Here is a 23,488-nt window from a genome sequence, read left to right on the forward strand (position 1 = left end):
CCACCCAGCCCCGATCCCCCACGACGACGGCGGGGGGCCCTCGGGGGCAGACAAACCACACAGCCAAGGGATTCGAATTAACTCAGCCATTTTTGGAGAACCTTGGGGAAAATGGAAATTTCAAAAAAAAAAACAAAACACATTTTTAAAAGAAAAACGGGGAGAAAAAAAAATTGCTTCTATTGATGAGTTTTATCATCTCAATTGAAATCTTTCCTTTCCCTGGTGAACGCCTGCTGGTGGCCCGTGTGTGTGTGGCTAGAAGCCGGAAGCGAAGAGGAAACCCAGCGTCCCACACAGACCGCCACCAGACACACTCATACCCCACACACGTTCTCAGACACACACAGGAGTGCTTGCTGGTTATACCAAACCCTACTATTACTGCCTGCAGAAATCAATTTAAAAAAAAATAATTTTAAAAAGGACAAAAAAATTAATGATTGAGAAAAGAAGCATTTTTTTCTGACATTTGGTCCTGCTTGAAATAACAAAAGAAAAAAGAAAAAAAAACACCACCACTGATTTCCTTTGCTTCTTTTTTCCTTTTTCCTACCTTGTTTGAAAACTGTGGGCTTGGGACTGTGAATTATTGCATGACATTCAAAAAGAAAAAAAAAAATAAAAAAAGTTGAATCAAAGGGCTTCTGTGTTGGAGTGGTCTTTATAGCTTCTGCAAAGTACTCCCCACGTCTCTTTGGGGGTACTTTGGTAGGAGGCACTTGGAAAGTGGTTAAGGATGAGAAAGCAGTAGCTCTCCAGCCAGGACTCTTTGCAAAAAAGTTAAAGCCAGAGACACAGGCTGGGTCTTTACCTGGTTGTCCTGGTTGGGGGACAGCAGGGCAATAGAGCCCCACCACCACCACCCCATGCCTCCACCCTCAGACCACCCCCACCATCACCTCCCCACGGCTCCACAGTTTGCTGGATAATATTCCTGCATGATCCGGCCAGTGAGGCCCCAAAGAGAATGTGTGAGGCCTCAAATATTAGCAAAATTCCTATTGGAAACACCCTGCAGGAGGTACCTGGAAGCCTAGCTCAGGACCCCCGAGTCCAGTGGGAGGTGAGCCCTACCCGAGGCCTCTGGCGCTCCCACCCCACTCACCGGCACCCAAGAAGCTGCTTCTGAAGGGCTCCATCCCAAGCTGTATTCCATTTCACAGACTTTCCTAAGATGCCCCTGAATTACCGCAGCCATCAGAGAGTCTTAGAACCTAGAGGTCAAGGTTCAGAGCAGCCTGTCGGTAGCAGAAGAGGGTCATGGCCAGTTCAAGGTGAGGGCAGCATATCAGAGGTGGGGTGGGGTTCTTAAGAAGGGACTGACAGCCTGCCCTCCCTCCACCCCCAGCCCCATCTGTCCATCTGCCCATCAGCCCGCAGTGCACCTGCCGGCATCCTCCCACTCCAGGCTTCTAGAAGCTGGCTGCATGATGAAGGGGGTAGAGCACCTTCCACCCCCAGGGTCTTACCTCCCTGCCTATTCTGTGAATGCTTCTGTGAATATAGTCAACAGCCAAAAACCATTGTTAATAACATCAGGAGGTCAGAGAGCTATGTTGATTTAGGTGAGCAAAAGGCCAGTTATACCTGTTGTTTAGGGGCTTCCCAGGTAATTCAGTAGTAAAGAATCCACCTGCCAAGGCAGGAGATGCAGGTTCAATCCCTGAGTCAGGAAGATCCCCTGGCGGTGGAAATGGCAACCCACACCAGTATTCTTGCCTAGAAAATCCCATAGACAGCGGAGTCTGGTGGGCTGTAGTCCATAGGGTCTCAAAAGAGTCGAAAATGACATAGTGACCCACACATCCCTTGTTTAGGCTGACGTGAAAGGCCTTTGATCTGAAAATGCAACTCCTGGTTCTCCCAAGAAAGGGCTTCAGAGAATCATGGAGAGGTAGATGGTCTTCAAGGAACAACGGAGTACCATATGAAGGGGAATCAGAGGCCAAGAAGGGGGACACTAACCAAAGACATCTACCACACCCCAACTTTGGAGTCAGTCATTTGACCCTGAGGGGCTTAGCTCAGCCCAAGCCTCACTGACTGTGTGATCTAAGGAAAATGACTTTACCTCTCTGTACCTCTATTTTCCCATCTGCAAAAGGGAAACAGTAATAGAGCTGTTCATGAAGATTAAATGCATTATTCTACATCAGTCCAGCAAACTTTCTCTTAAAGGATCAAAGAGTAAGTATTTTCAGCTTTGTAGCCCAGATGGTCTCTCTATCTCTTTGGCTCTGTCATTGCACCAGGAAAGCAGCCTTATGTAAAGGAGTAGGTGTGCCTATGTTCCAATAAAACTTTATTTATAAAAACAGGCAGCGGGCTGGGTTGGACCATTCTTCTACATCCAGTTTTCAAACACTTTGGTCTCAGTACCTCTTTCCATTCTTTAAAAAATATACTTGAGGGAACTTCCCTGCTGGTCAAGTGGTTAAGATTCCAAGCTTCCAATGCAGGGGCCATAGAACTTATTCAGGGAATTAAGATCCCACATGCCACAACACCAAAAGAAAAAATAAATTATATATACCTATATATAATGTGCAACATGGCAAAAAAAAAACCTATATATATATACATATACATCTGTTTATATGGGTTATAGCTACTGATATTTGCCATTTGTAGATTAAAACAAAAAAAATAAAACTGCTAATTTTAAAAACTGTTAGTTTTTAAATCACAATCCATCTACTCATGATAACAAATAACATTTTTAATGAAAAATAACCACCTTTTCCAAAACAAAAATATTCCATAAAAAGAGAGACATTGTTTTCCAATTTTGCATCTCTTCCATGTCCAGTGAACAGAAGACAACTGGATTCTCACATCTGATTCTGCATCCCACCTGTTGCAACAGGGACTCTCCCCTGGAAACTCCACCACACACATGTGAGAGAAAAAAAGTGACAGAGGCAAAGGACATCTTAACATTAATATTAAAAATAGTTCAAAGAAAAAATATTTTTAAATAGTTCAGGGACTTCCCCAGTGGTCCAGTGGTTAAGATGCTCTACTTCCCATGCAGGGGGTATGGCTTCTATCCCTGGTCAAGGAACAAAGATTCCCACAGGCTAAAAATAATGTTTTAAAGTAGTATCAAATATTTATTTAAAAAAATGAAACACTTCAGTCTGATGGACCCCCCTGGAAGGGTCTCAGTGGCCCCCAAGTTTCTGAACCCCTTTGAGAACTGCTGTTCTCAGAACAAAGGGTACCTGGCCCATAGTAAGTGATTTTTTACTATGGCTGTTATTACCATAGCAACTGAGGGTTCCGAGAGGTCTTGCTCCAGCCCCCAAGCCTTCAGGCTGCCTCGGGTAGAGAAGGCTGAGGGACTACTAACTCAGGGTGGGCTGCGCTCCCTCTGTAATAATAGCACCTAAGAAGAGAACAGAGGAATAAGAAAATAAAGGGTTTTTTTAATTATTATTATTAAGTATAGTTGATATTGCTCTAATGGCAGAAAGCAAAAGCAAGTGAAGAACCTCTTGATGAGGGTGAGGGAGGAGAGTGAAAGAGTTGGCTTAAAATTCAATATTAAAAATACTAAGATCGTGGCATTCAGTCTCATTCAGTTCAGTTCAGTTGCTCAGTCATGTCCAATTCTTTACAACCCCATGAATCGCAGTATACCAGGCCTCCCTGTCCATCACCAACTTCCAGAGTTTACTCAAACTTACGTCCATTGAGTCGGTGATGCCATCCAGCCATCTCATCCTCTGTTGTCCCCTTCTCCTCCTACCCTCAATCCCTCCCAGCATTAGAGTCTTTTCCAATGAGTCAACTCTTTGCATGAGGTGGCCAAAGTACTGGAGTTTTAGCTTTAGTATCAATCCTTCCAATGAACACCCAGGATTGATCTCCATTAGAATGGACTGGTTGGATCTCCTTGCAGTCCAAGGGACTCTCAAGAGTCTTCTCCAACACCACAGTTCAAAAGCATTAATTCTTCGGCGCTCAGCTTTCTTCACAGTCCAACTCTCACATCCACACATGACCAATGGAAAAACCATAGCCTTGACTATGAAAGGTTGTTGTTGAATCACGCAAAGACGCCGGGATTCGTGACCCCTGGAGGAGAAGAATTCAATCTGGGGCCAGAGACGAGGCTTGATCGCTCAGAGCTTTTGTGTAATAAAGTTTTATTAAAGTATAAAGGGGATAGAGAAAGCTTCTGACATAGGCATCAGAAGGGGGCAGAAAGAGTACCCCCTGCTAGTCTTCAGCTGGATGTTATATAGTCACTAGCAGTCTGTTAATAAAAGAAAGGAATGTCTTAAAACTCAGAATGGCACCAGGCCCCTCACCCATAAGATGCATTTTGGGATAATGTTGGCACCAAATGGTTCATCTTGGACCATAAAATGATTAACTTGAATCTTGAAGAAGGGCAGATCACCATACAAATAGTTTCATTTACAGAGATTAGGGAAACAATATCTGAGTATAACATACTGGCTTGTCAAGTAGGTTCTGAGCCAAGAGGCGGAACCAACTTGAAGACAGAGTCTGGGGTAAATGCATAGCACATTAGCATAGCTTAAGACAAACATTTCCATAAGAGAAATGCATTGGTTATCTCTAGGTTTGAGAATAGTTAACTTCAGGTGAAACCAGGTGTCATTATGGCAACACAGTATTTTAAGAGAAACCTCTTTTTAAATTTGTATAGAGAAGGACAAAATATCACTAGTTTGCTTCCTCCTGCCAGTTAAGAGAGATAAAAATGTCTGACACTTGCAGGCTATTTCCTCCGTTTGGAGACCCCTGGCCTTCCTGCCTGTTACTCTCTCAACTAGTTGGACCTTTGTTGACAAAGTAATGTCTCTGCTTTTTAATATGCTATCTAGGTTGATCATAACTTTCCTCCCAAGGAGTAAGCGTCTTTTAATTTCATGGCTGCAATCACCATCTGTAGTGATTTTGGAGCCCCAAAAAATAAAGTCTGACACTGTTTCCACTGTTTCCCCATCTATTTGCCATGAAGTGATGGGACCAGATGCCATGATCTTAGTTTTCTGAATGTTGAGCTTTAAGCCAACTTTTTCACTCTCCTCTTTCACTTTCATCATTACTTGATGGCAAATAGAGAGGGAAAAGGTGGAAGTAATGACAGATTTCCTCTCCTTGGGCTCTAAAATCACTGCAGATGGTGACTGCAGCCATGAAATCAGAAGATGTTTGCCTCTTGTCAGGAAAGCTATGGCAAACCTAGACAGTGAGCTGAAACGCAGAGACATTACTCTGCCGACAAAGGTCTGTATGGTCAAGGCTATGGTCTTCCCAGTGGTCACGTACGGTTGTGAGAGCTGGACCGTAAAAAAGGCAGAGCGCCAAAGAATCGATGCCTTCAAACTATGGTCCTGGAGAAGACTCCTTAGAGTCCCTCAGACAGCAAGGAGATCAAACCAGTCAATCGTAAGGGAAATCAATCCTGAATACTCATTGGAAGGACTGATGCTTAAGTTGAAACTCCAGTATTTCGGTCATCTGATGAGAACAGTTGATTCATTGGAAAAGTCCCTGATGCTGGGAAAGATTGAGGGCAGGAGGAGAAGAGGGCATCAGAGGATGAGAATGAGATGGCTGGATGGCATCACCAATGCAATGGACATGAACTTGGGCAAACTTCAGGAGATGGTGAGGGACAGAGAGTCCTGGCGTGCTGCCGTCCAAGGGGTCGCAAAGAGTCAGACATGAGTGGATGATTGAACAACAACATAGTTGATGAACAATGTTGTGTTAGTTTCAAGTGTACAGCAAAGTGAATCAGTCATATATATACACTCAGGAGAGCTGGGTTTGTTTTTTTGGCCATGCCGCACGGCATGCAGGGTTCTAGTTCCCTGACCAGGAATCGAATCAACCTAGAGATTGTCATCCTGAGTGAAGTAAGTCAGACAGAGAAAGACAAATACATGATATTGCTTATATGTGGAATCTTTAAAAAAAAAAAAAAAGGCATAAATGAACCTATTTGCAAAACATAAATTGAGTCACAGATGTACAAAACAAATTTTCTAGATTTCCTCAGTAGTCCAGGGGTTAAGATTCTGCACTTCCACTGCAGGGGGGCATGGACTCAATCCCTGGTCAGGGAACTGAGATCCTGCATGCCACCCAGCATGGCCAGAAAACAAAGAAAAGAAAACAAACTTCTGGTTTACAAAGGGAAAGGGGAAAAGAGGGAGAGGGATAAATTTTGAGATTGGGGTTGCCATATACATTACTACCTAGTTTACAATAGATAACTAATAAAAATCCACTGTATAGCATAGGGAACTCTGTAATGACCTATATGGGAATAGCAGTTAGAGAAGAGTGGATCTATGTATGTGTGTAACTGATTCGCTTTGCTATATACAGCAGAAATGAACACAACATTATAAATCAACTATACTCCAAAAACTAACTTTAAAAAGTAGAGGCTGGACCTCCCAGGTGACTCTGGTAAAGAATCTACCTGCCAATGCTGGAGATACTGTTTCACTCCCTGGTCCGGGAAGATCCCACATGCCATGGAGCAGCTAAGCCCATGAGCCACAACTACTGAGCCTGTGCTCGAGAGCCCAGAAGCCTCAACTACTGAAGCGAGCACACTCTAGAGCCCATGCTCAGCAACAAGAGAAGCCCACACAGTACAACGAGAGAGTGGCTTCCACTCGCTGCAACTAGAGAAAAACTGCCAACCTAGCACAGCCAAAAATAAATATTTAAAAAAACTTATGTCTAAGAAAAAAAAAGAAGAGGGCGTTGCTGCTGGCTGGAGTAGAGTCTGCAGAAGGAATGGACATAGAACTAGCATCATTCCACCCTGCTCTTCATCTGCCCTGTTAGTCCCATCTGCTAAACATGACACCCACTTTTCACTGGACTTCTGGTCTCTGCCCAGAACGGTGGCCCGTGCCCTTCTGCAATTCCCCATTAAGTCCCTGGACCTAGGACCCTGCAAGCTGCTCAGAGATGGGCCTTCCTCCCCACCTCCCCCACAGTTCCACCCAGACCCAGCCACTCCCCACCACTTTCGCCCTCACCCACCTGGCTGCAGCTCTTAAACAGGAGAAAGGCTTCACCATCCAGGCAGTATCTTCCAAGACTCCATTTGTTCAATAGAAAATCTGGAGATATGTACAGCTAGCCATGGACCTGTGATGTTTACCTCTGAATAGGGTGGGGAAGGCCCTCAATGGACCGGGGTGTAGACTTGGTGTTGTACTGAAATTATTTCACAAATACTCATGCTCACTTTTGTAATCAGAAACAGTTTTTAACGGCATCCAGATGCCTTATGCAAAAAGGGCTTTGTCTGATCTCCAGATCGCCCAGGCCAATCAAGGACCACATGATAATAACCAATCCTATGGACAAGCAAATGAGACTCAATGTCTCCCCAAAACCAAGGCCTGGTGCACCAGGCAGGCAGCGCCACCTAGAGGCCAGATGGTGAATGGCCCAGCGCGTGACTGCTGTGTACCTAACGGGTCTTTCAGTCAAAGCTTTGGGTTTTTCCAGTAGTTAGGTACAGATGTGAGAGTTGGACCAGGCTGAGCGCGGAAGAACTGATGCTTCCGAACTGTGGTGCTGGAGAAGACTTTTGACAGTCTTCTTGGACAGCAAGGAGATCAAACCAGTCAATCTTAAAGGAAATCAACTCTGAATATTCATTGGAAGGGCTGATGCTGAAGCTGAAGCTCCAATACTTTGGCCACCTGATGTTAAGAACTGGCTCTTTGGAAAAGACCCTGATTCTGGGAAAGATCAAGGGCAAGAGAAGGGGACAAGAGAGGATGGGATGGTTAGATAGCATCATGGACTCAATGAACATGTGTGTGTGTGTGTTAGTCACTTAGTCACGTCCAACTCTTTGTGACCCCATGGACTATAGCTCACCAGGCTCCTCTTACCATGGAATGTTCCAGGCAAGAATACTAGAGTGGGTTGCCATTTCCTTATCCAGGGGATCTTCCCGACCCAGGGATTGAACCCAGGTCTCCTGCATTGCAGGCAGACACTTTACCGACTGAGCCACCAGGGAAGACCATGAACATGAGTTTGAGCAAACTTTGGGCAATAGTGAAGGACAGGGAAGCCTGGCACGCTGCAGTCCCTGGGTTCACAAAGAGTCAGCCGAGACTTGGCAACTGAGCAACAGCAACAGGGATCGTGGGGGTGGAGCCAGAAGAGAGGGTGTGAGACCACCCCTACCACCCTCTCCAAGGTCAGAAGCAGGACAGCGGGACGTCAGGCAAGTAAATCCCTGGATGCTCTATGGAAAGGACTTTCTAACAACTCCTCAGAACAGAGCAGATGGTCCGGGGAGGCCCACCATCCAAGCCTGCAGAGGCTGGTTGAAGCTGGAGGTCTCGAGAGCCTCTAAGTTTCTGCCTCGACTTTTCTGAAGAAGAGCGCACTGGAGAGGGAGGCCAGCAGAGAGGCTCTGGGGAGCATCGTGAGAGGAGGGGCTGGATAAGAGATGCGGGAGGCATCTTCAGATCAAAAACTAAGAGTCAGAAAGTTTTGATATATTGTCAGAGCTCACATGGAAGGCAGAAAGGGTAGACCTTGAATCCGATGCAGTTGGGTTCCCTCCAGTCAGCCGTGGTGCTCTCTGCAGGGTAAGGACATGCCGCTCCTGGCTGGAACTGACTTACTCCCTCCCCAACCCACCCCCCACCATCTCCTCCATGCTGTGTCCCCTTTTCTGGTTCTTCTCTTATCTCATCTTAAACTCGGACTTCCCCAGTGGCTCAGTGGTAAAGAATCCACCTGCAATGCCGGAGACACAGGAAATGTTGGTTCAATCACTGGGTCGGGAAGATCTGCTGGAGAAGGAAATGGCAACCCACTCCAGTAGTCTTGCCTGGAGAATCCCATGGACGGAGGAGCCTGGAGGCCTACAGGTCATGGAGTTGCAAAGAGCCAGATAGGACTGAAGCAATTGAGCACAGACACACATATCCGAAACCACTCCTAGATGACGCCTCCTTACCCACCAGGACTGCTGCGGGTGCAAACCACCAATCGACAGGAACAGTCTGCAGGTCTTGGGGACGTCAGATGGTCAAAAGTTCAAGGTGGTTCAAAGTACTGCACTGAAGTATTATCTCCAATCCTCTGGCCAGCCAGCAAGCTCATGTTCCCTCACTATCTGAAAGATGCATCACAACTCCCCTGGTGGACAGTGAGGGACAGCCATAGCTCCCCTCCCCTCCTCCTCAGCCCCCAGGGCTGCAGCTCCTTCCTGCCCTGCTCTGGGTCAGCAGTGGTCCAGGGATTTTTCACCTGCCATGCAGAGGATACAGGTGTTATTTGACTCCCCTGGAGGCACAGTGATCTAGCCCAGCCACGACCAAGGGCAACTTGAAGTGAGTCACATTTGTGTTTTCTAGTTGCCACATTAAAGAAAGTAAAAAAAAAGAACAAGTATTTTTTAGTTTTGTTGTATTTTTTTTAAATTATGGTGAAATTCACATAACATAAAATTAACCATTTGTGGTGTACAATTCATTTAGTACCTTCACAATGTCGTACAACTACCGTGCATGCGTGCTTAGTCGCTTCAGTCGTGTCCGACTCTTTGTGACCCCATGGACTGCAGCCCTCCAGGCTCCTCTGTCCATGGGATTTCCCAGGCAAGAGTACTGGAGTGGGTTGCCATGCCCTCCTCCAGGGATCTTCCCAACCCAGGGATCAAACCCAGGTCTCCTGCAGCTCCTGCAGTGCAGGCAGGCAGGTTCTTTACCACTAACACCACCTGGGAAGGCTGGGCAACTACCACCTCAAGATAATTTCAAAATATTTTATCATCACTCCAAGATAAACCCCATCCCCACTAAGAGCCATTCTCCATTTCTCCCTCTCTCAGCCCCTGGTCACCACGAATCTACTTTCAGTTTCTGTGGACTTGTCTCTTCTGGACATTTCATATAAACGGGATCACACAATAGGTGACTTAGCCCATCTTCTTTCACTCAGCATGTTTTCAAGGTTCATCCAGGTTGTAGCATGAGTCACAACCCCATTCCTTTTCATGGCTGGATACTATTCCACTGTGTTGCTGGACATGTGGCTTGTTTCTACCTTTTGATGACTGTCAACGGTGCTACGCTACACTTGCACATACAAGTTTTTGTTTTTACACCTGTTTTCAATTCTTTGGGATAGATACAGGGGTGGAATTTCTGGGTCTTATGAAAACTCTATGTTTAGCTTTTTGAGGAAAGGAAGTTTTTTAATATTTGTTTGTTTGGCTGTGTTAGGTCTCAGTTGCAGCATTCGGGATCTTTGATCTTCATTGGGGCATGTGGGATCTTTAGTTGCAGCAGGGGAGACCTGGTTCCCTGACCCAGGATCAAACCCAGGCCCCCTGCATTGGAAGCACAGAATCTTAACCACTGGAACACCAGGGAAGTCCTAACAGGAGATTATTTTGAAAGATATATTTATTTCCTAGTGCAACATAGCCAAAATACAATCATTTCAACATGTGATAGATATGATTCTCATAGTAATCTTTCATGATCATTTTTTATACTGAGTTTTTGAAACCCAGGGGATGCTTTTCACTCAGATCACATCTCCATTCAGATCAGCACCTTTTAAGCACCCAATAGCCCTGTGTGGCTCATGACAACTGTCCTAGACAGCACTGGTCGACCTCACACACTTGGCGTCATCCTCGAGCTCTGTTGTGCCTGGGGGTCACCCCTATTACTGCCCACTAGTGTCCAGATGCAAGACCCCACTCATCTGTGGGCCTCAGCACTGGGGTAAGAGGGTGACACCTACCCAGTCAGGTTGGACAATCCCTGCTCTGCCACACACACATATGCATCCTGCTATGATCTGGACATTTGTGCCCCACAAAATTCACATGCTGAAGTCATAACCTTCAGTGTGATGGTATTAGGAGGTGAGGCTTTTGGGGTGATCATGTCATGAGGGTGGAGTCCTCGTGAATGGTATTGTTGCTGTGGTTTAGTTGATCAGTCGTGTCCAACTCTTTGCAACCCCATGGACTGTAGCCCTCCAGGCTTCTCCATCCATGGGATTCTTCAGGCAAAAATACTGGAATGGGTTGCCATTTCCTCCTCCAGGGAATCTTCTCCACCCAGGGATCGAACTCATGTCTCCTGCGTTGGCAGGCGGATTCTTTACCACTGAGTCACAAGGGAAGCCCATGTGAATGGTATTAGTGCCCTTATAAAAGGAATCCTGGTGGTTAAGACTCTGAGATCTCACTGCCAAGGGCCCAAGTTCAATCCCTGGTCCAGGAACTTAGATCCCACAAGCCTCAAGATGTGTCTAAATACATAATTTTTTTCATACCTTTTAAAAAAAGGAACACCAGAGCACTGGCTTGTCTTTTCTCCCATGTGAGGACTCAGTGAAAAGACACCATGACTCGGTGAGCCACACAGCCCTCACTGGATACCAGACCTGCTGGCACCTTGATCTTGGACAATCCAGCCTCCACAATGTGAGGAATAAGTGTCTGGTGTTTATAAGCCTTTCAGTCTATGGTATTCTGTTATAACAACCTAAAGATACATTTCCCACCCTGGACTCAGCCTTCTGATCAATAAAATAGGAGTGTGGTAAGAACAGTGCGTGCAGGCCCCTGGGAGCTGCCCGGCACCATATGTGCATATGGTCCCAACCAGGGCAGCACATGGGGATGCTGTAAAAGCAAGAAAAGATTACCGCACATCCTCAGGAGGATGTGGATGCCTCTGGAGTTCTGCAGGAATTATGCAGCTACATGTATGCTAAGTCACTTAATCATGTCTGACTCTTTGTGACCCCATGGACTGTAGCCCACCAGGCCCCTCTGTCCATGGGATTCTCCAGGCAAGAATACTGGAGTGGGTTGCCGTGCCTTCCTCCAGGGGATCTTCCCGACTCAGGGACTGAACTCTAGTCTCTTATATGTCCTGCACTGGCAGGCGAGTTCTTTACCACTAGCACCACCTGGGAAGCCCTATATGGCTACAGAGGCCACTGAACAAGCCCAGGGAGCATCACTGGCCTTCAGCTGCCTGTGGGTACCCCTGAATCAGGTGGTCATTCATTGGGCTTCTCACATGGCACAGAGCTGGGGCAGGGGTTGGGAGGGAGACCTGAGCAAGGAGATATCAGAACAGTAGGGGCCAAGCAGCTGGGGCTGCTACAGAATTACTTCCTGAAGAGTTTGCTCCCAGCTTCTCAGGGTGGACCCAGCCAAGCATTGGGGGCCACACCAGCCTTCCCTCTGACTCATGAATCCTGGTGGGAACCCCACAGTGGAGGCAGAGAAAGCAGCCTTTAAATAGAGCTCTGAACCATCTGAGACTGTGGGCTGATGGAAGGAAGCCAGAGGCCACCCCTGGCCCAGCCACAGGCCTGGAGAGGCTGGGCTCTGATAACCCCACCTCTCTGCCTTCTCCTCGCTCCCCTTGCAGCCTCTAACAGCCCACTGCCACGAAAACCAGCCTCAGATGTTTTGGCTTTATGAAAATGCAGGATATAAAAAGAACCATGGGGCGGATGGAAGGGTGGGGAATGGCCACCAGCTTGCTAAAAGCTACCACCCCCAGGCTGCCCCTAGTGCAGCAAGCATCCCGCTCTCCCCAACCACCACCCTTAGAGATGCAGGCTCGTGCTTGTGTGCAGACGCATTGTGACAAGCCAGCATTTGGAATCAGGGATAAGGAGGCCAGCCAGTTGGGGGGAAGCCAAGTCTGACTTTATAAAGGTCTCTCTCCTGGGCCAGAACTGGGCGCTGGCCATTGTAATTTATGCAGATGCTCCCAGTTGAAGCAAGTCAAGCCTGCCCCAGGAGCTTACCTCTCAGTGTGGGGGTGAGGAGGCACCTCGACACTGCGGACCTCTGGCTGCCGGGCCCAGCCTGGCCTCCCCAGGCTCTGAACAGTGCATTCAGAAATGACCACCTGTCAACAGCATCATCTATGTGCCCCCTCAGCCCCACCTCCTCCCAATCACGCTTCCGGTCCTCACTTCTGCCCCCTGGTCCAGCTCTTCATGCCCACTGCTCAACTTCCAGAGACCCTTGCTCCGGGGTAACTGCAGCCCCCAACCAGCCGCCCCTGCTCCCAACCTCTGGGCTCTCTGCTCATGCAGCCCACCCCAGCTGCAGCCTAAGCTCCCCACACCACTAGGAGCTCAAGATGTCCACCACCTGCCTTGGCCCATTTCTCCCTCCCTTGCCAGGACTTTGTGCTGATCCTTTCACTATACATAGACAGGCTTGCCAGGTGGCTCACATGGTAAAGAATCTGCCTGCAGCGCAGGAGATCTGGGTTCAACACCTGGGTGGGGAAGATCCCCTGGAGGAGGGCATGAAACCCACTCCATTATTCTTGCCTAAAGAATCCCATTGACAGAGGAGCCTGGCAGGCTACAGTCTATGGGGTCGCAAAGAGTTGGACACGACTGACTAACACACACATTCCACTATACATAGGGCAGGGTGCCAGGCAAAGGTCAGGAGCTGGGAACGCACAGCGGTAAGACAGGCGCTGTCACACCCTCATGGACTCCCAGTCAGATGGAGGAGGCAGAGGGCACATCAACAAACCTACACTAACAAACCAAAAAGAAAAGGCAGGGAAAGAATGAATTACAACTGAGATGTGTCCTATGAGGGAACAGCGGGGAGCACTGTAGAGAGGTGGACCTTCCTCAGGAGGGGAAAGGAACGTGTACACAAGGATCCCATAGAAGAAGAGGGAAGAGTGGGGACTTTTTATACAGGGAAAGAAGCTCTGCTGTTGATGTTGTTTAGTCCATAAGTCGAGTCAGACTCTTTGCAACGCATAGGCTGTAGCCCACCAGGCCCCTCTGTCCATGGGATTTCCCAGGCAAGAATACTGGAGTGGGTTGCCATTTCCTCCTCCAAGGAATCTTCCGGACACAGGGATTGAACCTGAGTCTCCTGCTTGGCAGGTGGATTCTTTACCACTGAGCCACTGGGAAGGCCCTAAATAAGCTTGGAGAAGGAGGAAATTGAGATCAAGATGCCATGTGCATCCCCCTTGGGACTATTTGGTCTCTATCCTGAGAACAGTAGGGGCCTACTGAGGGTTCAGGAGAGCCGGCATGCTCAGACTTCAATTTGTGCAAGCTCACTGACTTCGAGACAGAAAGGACAGTGATTACCAGGGATTGGGGTGAGGGGAATGAGCAGTCATTGCTTAATGAGGACAGAGTTGTTTCATTGTGTTTTGGCTATGCTGCATGGCTTGTGGGATCTCGGTTCCTAGACCCGGGATCATGCTTCCTGCACAGAAAGCTCAGAGTCCTAACCACCAGGGAGTTCCCAGGGACAGTTTCAGTTTGGAACGATGAAAAAGTTTAGGAGCTGGATGATGGTGATGGTTGGGTGAGAGTGTAAATGTATGTAAAGCCACGAACTTTCACTTAAAAATGGTTTAAAAATGATAAATCTTATACATATCTTACCACAACTTATAAAAGTTTAAAAAGGAAAAATTTAATTTAGGTATATTTATGTCATAAGTTAAGGTGGAAGTAACCCACATGCCCCTCCACAAATGAATGGATTTAAAAAATTGTGGTACATCCATGCAATGGAGTATTCATTCAGAAAAGGATTGAGCTTTAGATACCTGCTACAAAGTGAATGAGTTTCAAAAACAAGCTAACAGGAATTCCCTGGTGTTCCAGTTGTTAGGACTCTGCACACGTTCATTGCCGAGAGCCTGGGTTCGATCCTTGATCATAGAACTAAGATCCCACAAGACATGAGCATAGCCAAAAACAAAATAAACAAACAAAAACCCCACCAAGCTAATGAAAGACTACCTGGTGTACGATTCCATTGATATGAAATGTCCAGAAGAGGGAAACCCACAGAGACAGAAAACAGATTACTGGTTGCCAGAGACTAAAGGAAGGGGGTGGGAGTGACAGCTCACAGGTACAGGGTTTCTTGGTGTGACGGAAGCTTCCTGCAGATGGGTAGTTGGTGACGGTTGCCCAACCTTGTGTTTCTCCTAAATGCCAGGGCCTTGTACACTTTAAAATGGTTAACTTTATGTTCATATATTTTGTCTCCATTTTTTTTAAAAGGAAAGAAGAAAAAAGAAAGAAAGATAGGAAAGTTAAGTGTGCAGGCTACACTGAGAAAAGAGATGAGGGGTCAGGGACACTGAAGCATGAAGTTGGGGCACATCTCCAGACCCAGACAGTGACAGATGATGGCACCAGGGAGGGACAGGGAAAAGCAGAGGAAAGGGAGAAACAGGAGGTAGGGTCCCATGACTGGTTAGATGACAGGGTGGTGGTGGTTCATGGGATGCTTCTGTCTCATCTGTCAGCTCTGGTGGGTGGCCAGGGGTGAGGATTACTCGAGGCAGATCTAGGCTTCCTGTCTGTGACCCTGCTGTGCCTCCATCAGCCTGCCAGTCTCAGCTCTCAACCCCATATCACCTTGAAGACACGAATGTCCCCTCCCCGGGGGGTATCCCCATCATCCTCTCCCTAGTGTTAATCATCAGAACCTTCTGCGTGTCCCCATGCCCCTCCAACACCGACTCCTTCCAACCTCTTTGCTGTGCCAACCAGTAGACACCCCCAAAAGCCCCAAGTCAGCATCAGCTGACATTCAGACCTCAGGCTCCTTTAGAGCAGGGGTCTACAAAGATCTGGAAAGGGCTGGACTGGAAATATTTTCTGCTTCAAGGGCCAGGCTGTCTCTGTTGCAGTGACTCAATTCTGCTTTGTAGCATAAAAGCAGCCCGGGATAATAGGTAAACAAATGAGCACAACTGTGTGTCAATAAAACTTTATTTATGGGACTTCCGTGGTGGCCCAGTGATTAAGACTCTGCCAGTTCGATCCCTGCCACGAGCCACTGAACGACTAAGCCCAAGCTCCACAACTATGAAGCTGAGGTACCTAGAACCTGTGCTCTATAATGAGAGAAGCCACCACAATGCCCCTGCTCGCTGCAACTAGAGAAAGCCCATGCACAGCAATGAAGGCCTACCAAAGCCAAAACATAAATTAAATTTTAAAAACAACTTTATTTATGGACTCTGACTTTTCAGATAATTATTTTATTTTTTATTTATTTGACTGTGCCAGGTCTCAGTTGCAGCACCTGGGCTCTTCCATCTCCATTGCAGCATGAAGGCTCTTTTAGTTGTGGTATGCAGTATTTTTAGTGGCTACATCCAAACTCTTAGTTACAGCATATAAACTCTTAGTTGGGGCATGTGGGACCTAGTTCCCTGACCAGGGATTGAACTCAGGCCCCCTGCCGTGGGAGCACAGAGTCTTAGCAAATGGACCACCAAGAAAGTCCCATGGACTTTTTAATTGAAATATATTTGACATGTAACATTGTATAAATTTAAGGTGTCCAACATTTGATACATTTATATAGTATAACTGACATATATTGTAATATGGTTGCGATTGTATCCATAATTAGCACCTCTGTGAAAATGTTGGTCTCTCAGTCATGTCCAACTCTTTGTGATCCCATGGACTGTAGCCCACTAGGCTCCTCTGTCCTTGGAATTCTCCAGGCAAGAATAATGGAGTGGCTAGCCATTCCCTTTTTCAGGGGATCTTCCCAATCCAGGGATCAAACCTGGGTTTCCTGCATTGCAGACAGATTCTTCAACGTCCGAGCCACCAGGGAAGCCCAGATGTTATATAATCAACATTTCTTTTTAGTGGTGGAAATAGTTAAGTTGCTAGTCTCTTAGCAAGTCTGATGATTATAATACAACATTTTAACCTGTATTTACTCTTCTGTGCATCTGTGGAATTCTAGGATTTATTTACTACTCAGTCCAAGTTTATACCCTTCAGCAATGTCTGTTCTATCCCCCCCAGCTCCTTGGTCACTGAAATTTGAATTGTAGATCATTTTCAACTTGTGAATTGTTTTTTCCAGCCATTTGAAAATGAAAAGGCCATTCTTAACTCACTGGCTGTACAGGAACAGGCAATAGGCTGCATTTAGCAACCAAGGCTGTGGATAACTCCAAACTATCTCTTGCCCACATTTGCCCCTTATAATAGTGTATATCAGGGAGTCTTGGATATCTTTATAAGGGCACTAATCCCATTCACAAGAGACCCACCCTCATGACCTCATTCCCTTCCAAAGGCTGTACCTCCTAATATTATCACCGTGGTGGTTAGAATTTCAATACAGAGTGAGGGGGTGGAGACACAAACATTCAGACCACAGTTGTGAGTATCCGGGGTTTTTTTAAATTAGTATTATTGGCAATTCTCTGGTGGTCCATTGGCTAAGATCCCAATACAGGGGCCCGGTTCAATTTCTTGTCAGGGTACTAGATCCCATGTGCCACAACTAAGACCCACTGCAGCCAAATAAATTAAAAAAAAAAAAACAACTGCTCTGAGACACTGCCTTGACACCTGGGATACCAGGTCTTGTCATCATGGCCACAGTCAGAAAACAGAAAACTCCTAAGCACTCCCAGGGTCCCCAGCTGCCCAGGAAGAACAGGTTGGCAGAGGCCAGATGAGGGGCTTTCCAGCGACAAACACAGACCTCCCTTCCACGCCTCCACTAGGAAGAATATACAAACATGTCCCTGACTATCTTTCTCAATTAGCCATCACTCTGCTTTCCCCCAGCACTCTCTCCTCTCATAACCCCAGTGTATTTTCTTAAAGGTGTTTATGTTTTTCAGAGCTTATCAGTGTATTTAAGCATCAAATATTGCCTGTCCCCACCTCCTCAATGGAAGGACAACCATTTGTACAGTCCAGAGATCAGTTAGGAATAAGTCTCGGTTGGGGTTGTTGTTGTTGTTCAGTGGCTCAGTCATATCTGACTCTTTGCTACCCCATGAACTGCAGCACGCCAGGCTTCCCTATTCTTCACCATCTCCCAGAGTTTGCTCAGACTCATGTCTATTGAGTCAGTGATGCCATCCAGCTATCTCATCTTCTTCTGCCCCCTACTCCTCCTACCCTCAATGTTTCCCAGCATCAAAGTCTTTACCAATGAGTCGGCTCTTTGCATCAGATGGTCAAAGTATTGGAGCTTCAACTTCAGCATCAGTCCTTCCAATGAGTATTCAGGACTGATTTTCTTTAGGATGGACTGGTTTGATCTCCTTGCAGCCCAAGGGACTCTCAAAAGTCTTCTCCAACACCACAGTTCAAAAGCATCAATTCTTCTGGGCTGGGTGGTCATAACAATTTCACTCTGCCTGTGTAGTGAAAACACACACCTCAGATCGGGACTAGAACCCATTTTTTAAAAATATATGGATCGTTTTTCAAAGTATTTCTTGAATTTGTTACAATATTGCTTCTATTTTGTTTTGTTTTGTTTTGCTGATAAGCATGTGGGGTCTTAGCTTCCCTACCAGGGATCAAACCCACATCCCCTGCACCAGAAGGTGAAATCTTGACCACTGAACAATGAGGAAAGTCCTTGGCTGTCTTTTTTAAATATTATTTTTATTTATTTGGCTGTACTAGGTCTTAGTTGCAGCACACGGGATCTTCAATCTTCATTGAGGCATGTGGGATTTTTGTTTCGGCAGGTGGGATCTAGTTCCCTGACCAGGGATCAAACCAGGCCCTTGCACTGGGAGCACAGAGTCTCAGCCACTAAACCACCAAGGAAGTCCACCCCACTGTCATAAGGAGACCAAACCAGTCAATCCTAAAGGAAATCAACCCTGAATATTCATTGGAAGGACTGAAGTTGAAGCTGAAACTTTGGCCACCTGATGTGAAGCGCCAACTCATCAGAAAAGACCCTGATGCTGGGAAAGACTGAAGGCAGAAGGAGATGATGGTTGGATGGTATCACCAACTCAACGGACATGAGTTTGAGCAAACTCATGGGAGATGGTGAAGGAGAGGGAAGCCTGGCGTGCTGCAGCCCACGGGGCCGCAAAAAGTTGGACATGACTGAATGACTGAACAAGAACAACAAATCTATTACAGTGAGCACATAATGAGGCTTGAGGTCCACTGGAAATCTCATCTTCCACCATGTTATATCTAATCACTTCTGAAAAGTTTATGTTGTATCCTCAATGACAACATCACTCTTTTATTTATATTATAATTGTATTTAATTCATTAATTTATGCTCTGACCGCTGCATGCAGGCTTTCTCTAGTTGCAGTGCACGGGCTTCTTATTCGCGGCTTCTCACTGCAGTGCCCCTCCACACACACACTGCAGAGTATGGGCTCCAGGGCACACAGGCTTGGGAGTTGTGGCATGTGGACTTAGCTGCCCCAAGATACATGGGATCTTCCCAGACCAGGGATCAAATCTGTGTCCCTTGCATTGGCAGGCAGTCTTAAAAACTGGACCAGCAGGGAAATCCTATGTCACACTTTTAAAGGTTGTGCCCCGCCCCCTTCCCTCCTGTCTCAATAGAACAAAAGCAGCCACAGATATGAGGATGACTGCTATCAGGAAACAAAATAGAAACAAGTGTTGATGGGGACGTGGAGAAACTGGAGCTCCTGTGCATTGTTGACAGGAACGTGAAAGAGTACAGCCACTGTGGAAAACTCTACGGAGGTTTCTCAAAAACTTAAAAATGGAATTACCACACAACCTAGCAATTCCAGCCAAAAGAACTGAAAGCAAGGTCTCCAAGAAATATTTGTGCATCCATGTTCACAGCAGTATCGTTCACAATAGCTAACACAAGGAATAAACCAAGGCTTGGAATTACCAAAATGTGTTATATCCCCACCGTGGAATATTATTCAGCCTTTAAAAGGAAGGAAGGATAAAATTAAATAAATAAATAAAAGGAAGGAAGGAGTTCCCTAGTGGTGCGCTGCATAAGAATTCACCTGCCAATGCAGCAAACACGAATTCGATCCACGGTCCAGGAAGATTCCACGTTAGATTCCAGCAGCTAAGCCCATGCGCCACAACCACTGTGCCTGTGTGCCCCACAGCCTGTTCTCCACAGCAAGAGAAGCCACAGCAATGAGAACCCCGAGCACCATAATGAAGAGTCATCCCCACTCACCACAACTAAAGAAAGCCTGTGCAAAGCAAGGAAGACCCTGCACAGCCAAAAATTTAAAAAGTAATTAAAAAGAAGCTATTGTCTAGGGACTCACGTGGCAGTCCAGTGGTTAAGACTCCGCGCTTCTCCTGCAGAGGGAGTGGGTTCCTTGGTCGGGGAATTATTAATAAGATCCTGCATGGGGCAAAGAGTGGCAAAAAAAATTTAAAAATAGTAATAATAGATACATAAAAAGAAAGGAAATTCTGATACATGTTACAACTTGGATGAACCTTGAGGACATTCTGCTAAGTGAAATAAACCACTCACAAAAAGACAAGTACTGTATAATTCTTATAAGCACTTATATCAAGTACTTAGATTAGTCAAAATCATAGAGACAGAAAGTAGAATGATGGTTTCCAGGGGCTGAGGGGAGGTGAACGGGAGAGTTAATAGGTATAGAGCTTCAGATTTACAAGAGCTGTGGGGGTGGGACTTCCCTGGTGGCTCAGTGGTTAGGACTCCAGGCTGCCACTGGAGGGGGTAGTTCAAACCTTGGTCAGGGAACTAAGATCCTGCATACTGCACAGAACAGCCAAAAAGTAGGGAAAAAATGGGGGGGTGGGGGTGGGGAAGAGTTGTGGGGATAGATGATATAATGGTTGCAGAGCAATATAAATGTATTTAATGCCACTCATCTGTATGCTTAAAAAATAGCTAAGATGGTACATTTTTGTCATGTGTATTTTAACTCAATTTTTTAAAAAAATGGCACATGAGTCTGAACAAAGTCCAGGAGATAGTGAAGGACAGGGAAGCCTGGCATGCTGCAGTCCATGGGGTCGCAGTCCATGGGGACACAACTGAGCGACTGAACAACAGCAAAGCAGCCAGACAGGAATGGACATGACTGTATAAATGTAATTTACAAGGGCTGAAATCATAATTCATAAGATTTTTATGTTTCAAGGAATAATCTTTTGTTTTCAACTGCTTAAAAAATATCAAAACTAGATTTCCTTGGTGGTCCTGTGGTTAAGACTCTGAGCTTCCATTGCAGGGAGCTCAATGATTTGATTCCTGGTGGGGGAACTATGACCGAACGATGCCCCAGGCATTGCCCTACAACCAAAAATAAAAAAGAAAGAAAAACAGAAAAAAGTGTCAAAACCATTCTGAGCCTGAGGGCTGTGCGGAGAAGAGAAGCGGATGTTCTCCCCATCCCCCCTCCGTCCCCCACCCTGCCACTCCCCACCCTGAGCTGGGTTGTGGTTTGGGGACTCAGGTCTAGTTCACCTCTTGCTTTCCTGCACATCTCACGTCTGACTGAGAACAGACGAGGCTGTACAGAAAGCTGCATCGATGAACACATGTGTGCATGAATATGGCAAGAGCACACTCCTGCTTTGCAGCCAGCCAGACTACAGGCAAACCCTGGTGGTGCCTTCTCTTCTTTCCTGAGCAGCCTTAGGAAAACCACTTAACCTGTCTGGGCCTCTGTGTTTTCAACTGTAGATGATCCAGCATGGTGCTATGCAGGACATGCCTCCACTTCTAGGACCTCCCCCGTCCTCCCGCCTCTGCCCCTGGGAAACCCGGGAGGTCTATAAGAGGGAGCTCGCTCTCTACACTGGCTCACTCCTCACTGCCACCAGGCCAGTGCCTGAGACTGTGCCCCACGACACACACTCTCTCATTCTGGCCTAAATATATTCCAACCTTAGAGATATCTCATGCCCCACACACATTTCTGTTTTCCTGCCATAGCCTAGTGCCAAGGAAAAGAAAAAAATCCCACCGGTGGGGAGCAGGGAGGGAAGATGTTGGTGGTGTGCAGGGGAGTGTGAAATGCAGCCTCAAGGGTCCTGGTCTTAATGGGGTGCTGGGAAAGCTGGATGAGGGGGACACCCCACCCTGCACCCTGTTTCTCTCCTGGGCTCTGCCGCTCTGAGTCACCACTCTGGCAGTTGCTGGCCGGGAGCCAGGGCTGGGTGGGATGTGAGGGCGGCAGGCAGGCGGGCAGGGAGGCCTACTTTAGCTTCTGGTTTCTTCTCCACACCCACGAGGGCCCTTGGATCTCAGAACACACACCTGGGCAACACCCAGTAAATTCTGATGCCAGGTCAGGGCTCCCCACGCCTTCTGGCTCCTGGGCTGTGTCTGGGCCATCGCCCACCTCTGGGAACCAGGAAGGAAGAAAAGCTGGCCTGTCTCCACCCACCAGGACCTGGGGAACCGGCACCCCATGGCCTAGGATGACAGTCCCACTCAATCTCTCCCCAAGATGCCAGAACCTGCCAATCACCTCCATCCTCAGAACTCTATACCTGTTTGGGGGAAAAGACACACACACACAGTGATACTTTGCAGGCAGGCATCTATGTAAAGAGGCAGGGCAGTCAAAAGTGGGTGGTGAGCCTGCCCTCCACCCCACACCAACAGGAAGCCACATCTGGGGACATTATTTGTTGCCATGACTGTAGGAGGTAGTGCTCCGGTACCCAGTATAGACAGATAGGATTGGGGCGGGGGGCGGGGGAGGGGGGAGCCTGAAGAAAGAGAACCAGACTTCCTTGACAAACGTGAAGTCATTTTTAGCTTAAGCCATTTGGGGATTTTAGCCTGGCCATAAGGCTTGTCCTTGAACAGGTCTCAGTAATCAATGATCTCAAGGGAAGTGAGGGAATGGAAGAACCTAGGAAAAGCAGTCAGGAAACTATTGTTCAGCCATAAAACGCAGTCCTGGTTCCTCCTGAACAATCTGATACAGGTCTTTGAGTTCTGCAGGAACTAAGCCCCCCTCCGCCAAGGTGGAGGATACAATGATTTTGTTGACCCTCCTGACTTGAACCAAATAGAGCTTGGACTCTATTTTGTTTAGTCCCTCATTCCTGTCCGACTCCTTGTCACCCCATGGATTGTATGTAGCTCACCAGGCTCCTCTGTCCATGGGGTTTTCAGGCAAGAATACTGGAGTGGGGTGCCATTTTCTTCTCCAGGGATCTTCCCCACCCAATTCTCCTGCATTAGCAGGCAGGTTCTTTAAAACTGAGCCATCTGGGAAGCTTTGGCTGAATTCTATGCTGCGTTCTCCTCTGCTCAAGCCAGCTCCTGAATAAGCATGTATCCTTAGCTTAAAACTTCCCCAATTTTGCTGGTCTTGGAGACACGGCTTTGGGAAAGCTCACTGGTGTTCTTCAGTTCAGTTCAGTCACTCAGTCCTGTCTGACTCTCTGCGACCCCATGAACCTCAGCATGCCAGGCCTCCCTATCCATCACCAACTCCTGGAGTTTACCCAAACTCATGTCCACTGAGTTGGTGATGCCATCCAACCATCTCATCCTCTGTCGTCCCTTCTCCTCCTGCCCTCAATCTTTCCCAGCATCAAAGTCTTTTCAAATGAGTCAGCTCTCTGCATCAGGTGGCCAAAGTATTGGAATTTCAGCTTCAACATCAGTCCTTCCAAT

General features: G+C 47.0%; 1 long non-coding RNA gene across 3 annotated transcripts in view; it reads right to left on the bottom strand.

Moving 5' to 3' along the window:
- Positions 1–2,788: 2,788 nt before the first annotated feature.
- LOC104999833 overlaps positions 2,789–23,488 on the bottom strand; it is a 27,533-nt gene continuing 6,833 nt past the window's right edge. Inside the window, exons 2-4 of one of the 3 annotated variants that reach the window (XR_826665.1) lie at positions 20,133–20,212; positions 3,269–3,391; positions 2,789–2,879 (exon numbers count right to left, since the gene is read on the bottom strand). This is a non-coding gene — a long non-coding RNA (uncharacterized LOC104999833). Of the gene's footprint in view, positions 2,936–3,268; positions 3,392–20,132; positions 20,213–23,488 lie in introns of all 3 variants that reach the window. The other 2 variants (XR_826664.1, XR_826666.1) reach the window with 2 other exon arrangements.

This window comes from Bison bison, unplaced genomic scaffold (genome assembly GCF_000754665.1).
Source record: "Bison bison bison isolate TAMUID 2011002044 unplaced genomic scaffold, Bison_UMD1.0 scf7180017864365, whole genome shotgun sequence".
Lineage (NCBI taxonomy): Eukaryota > Metazoa > Chordata > Mammalia > Artiodactyla > Bovidae > Bison > Bison bison.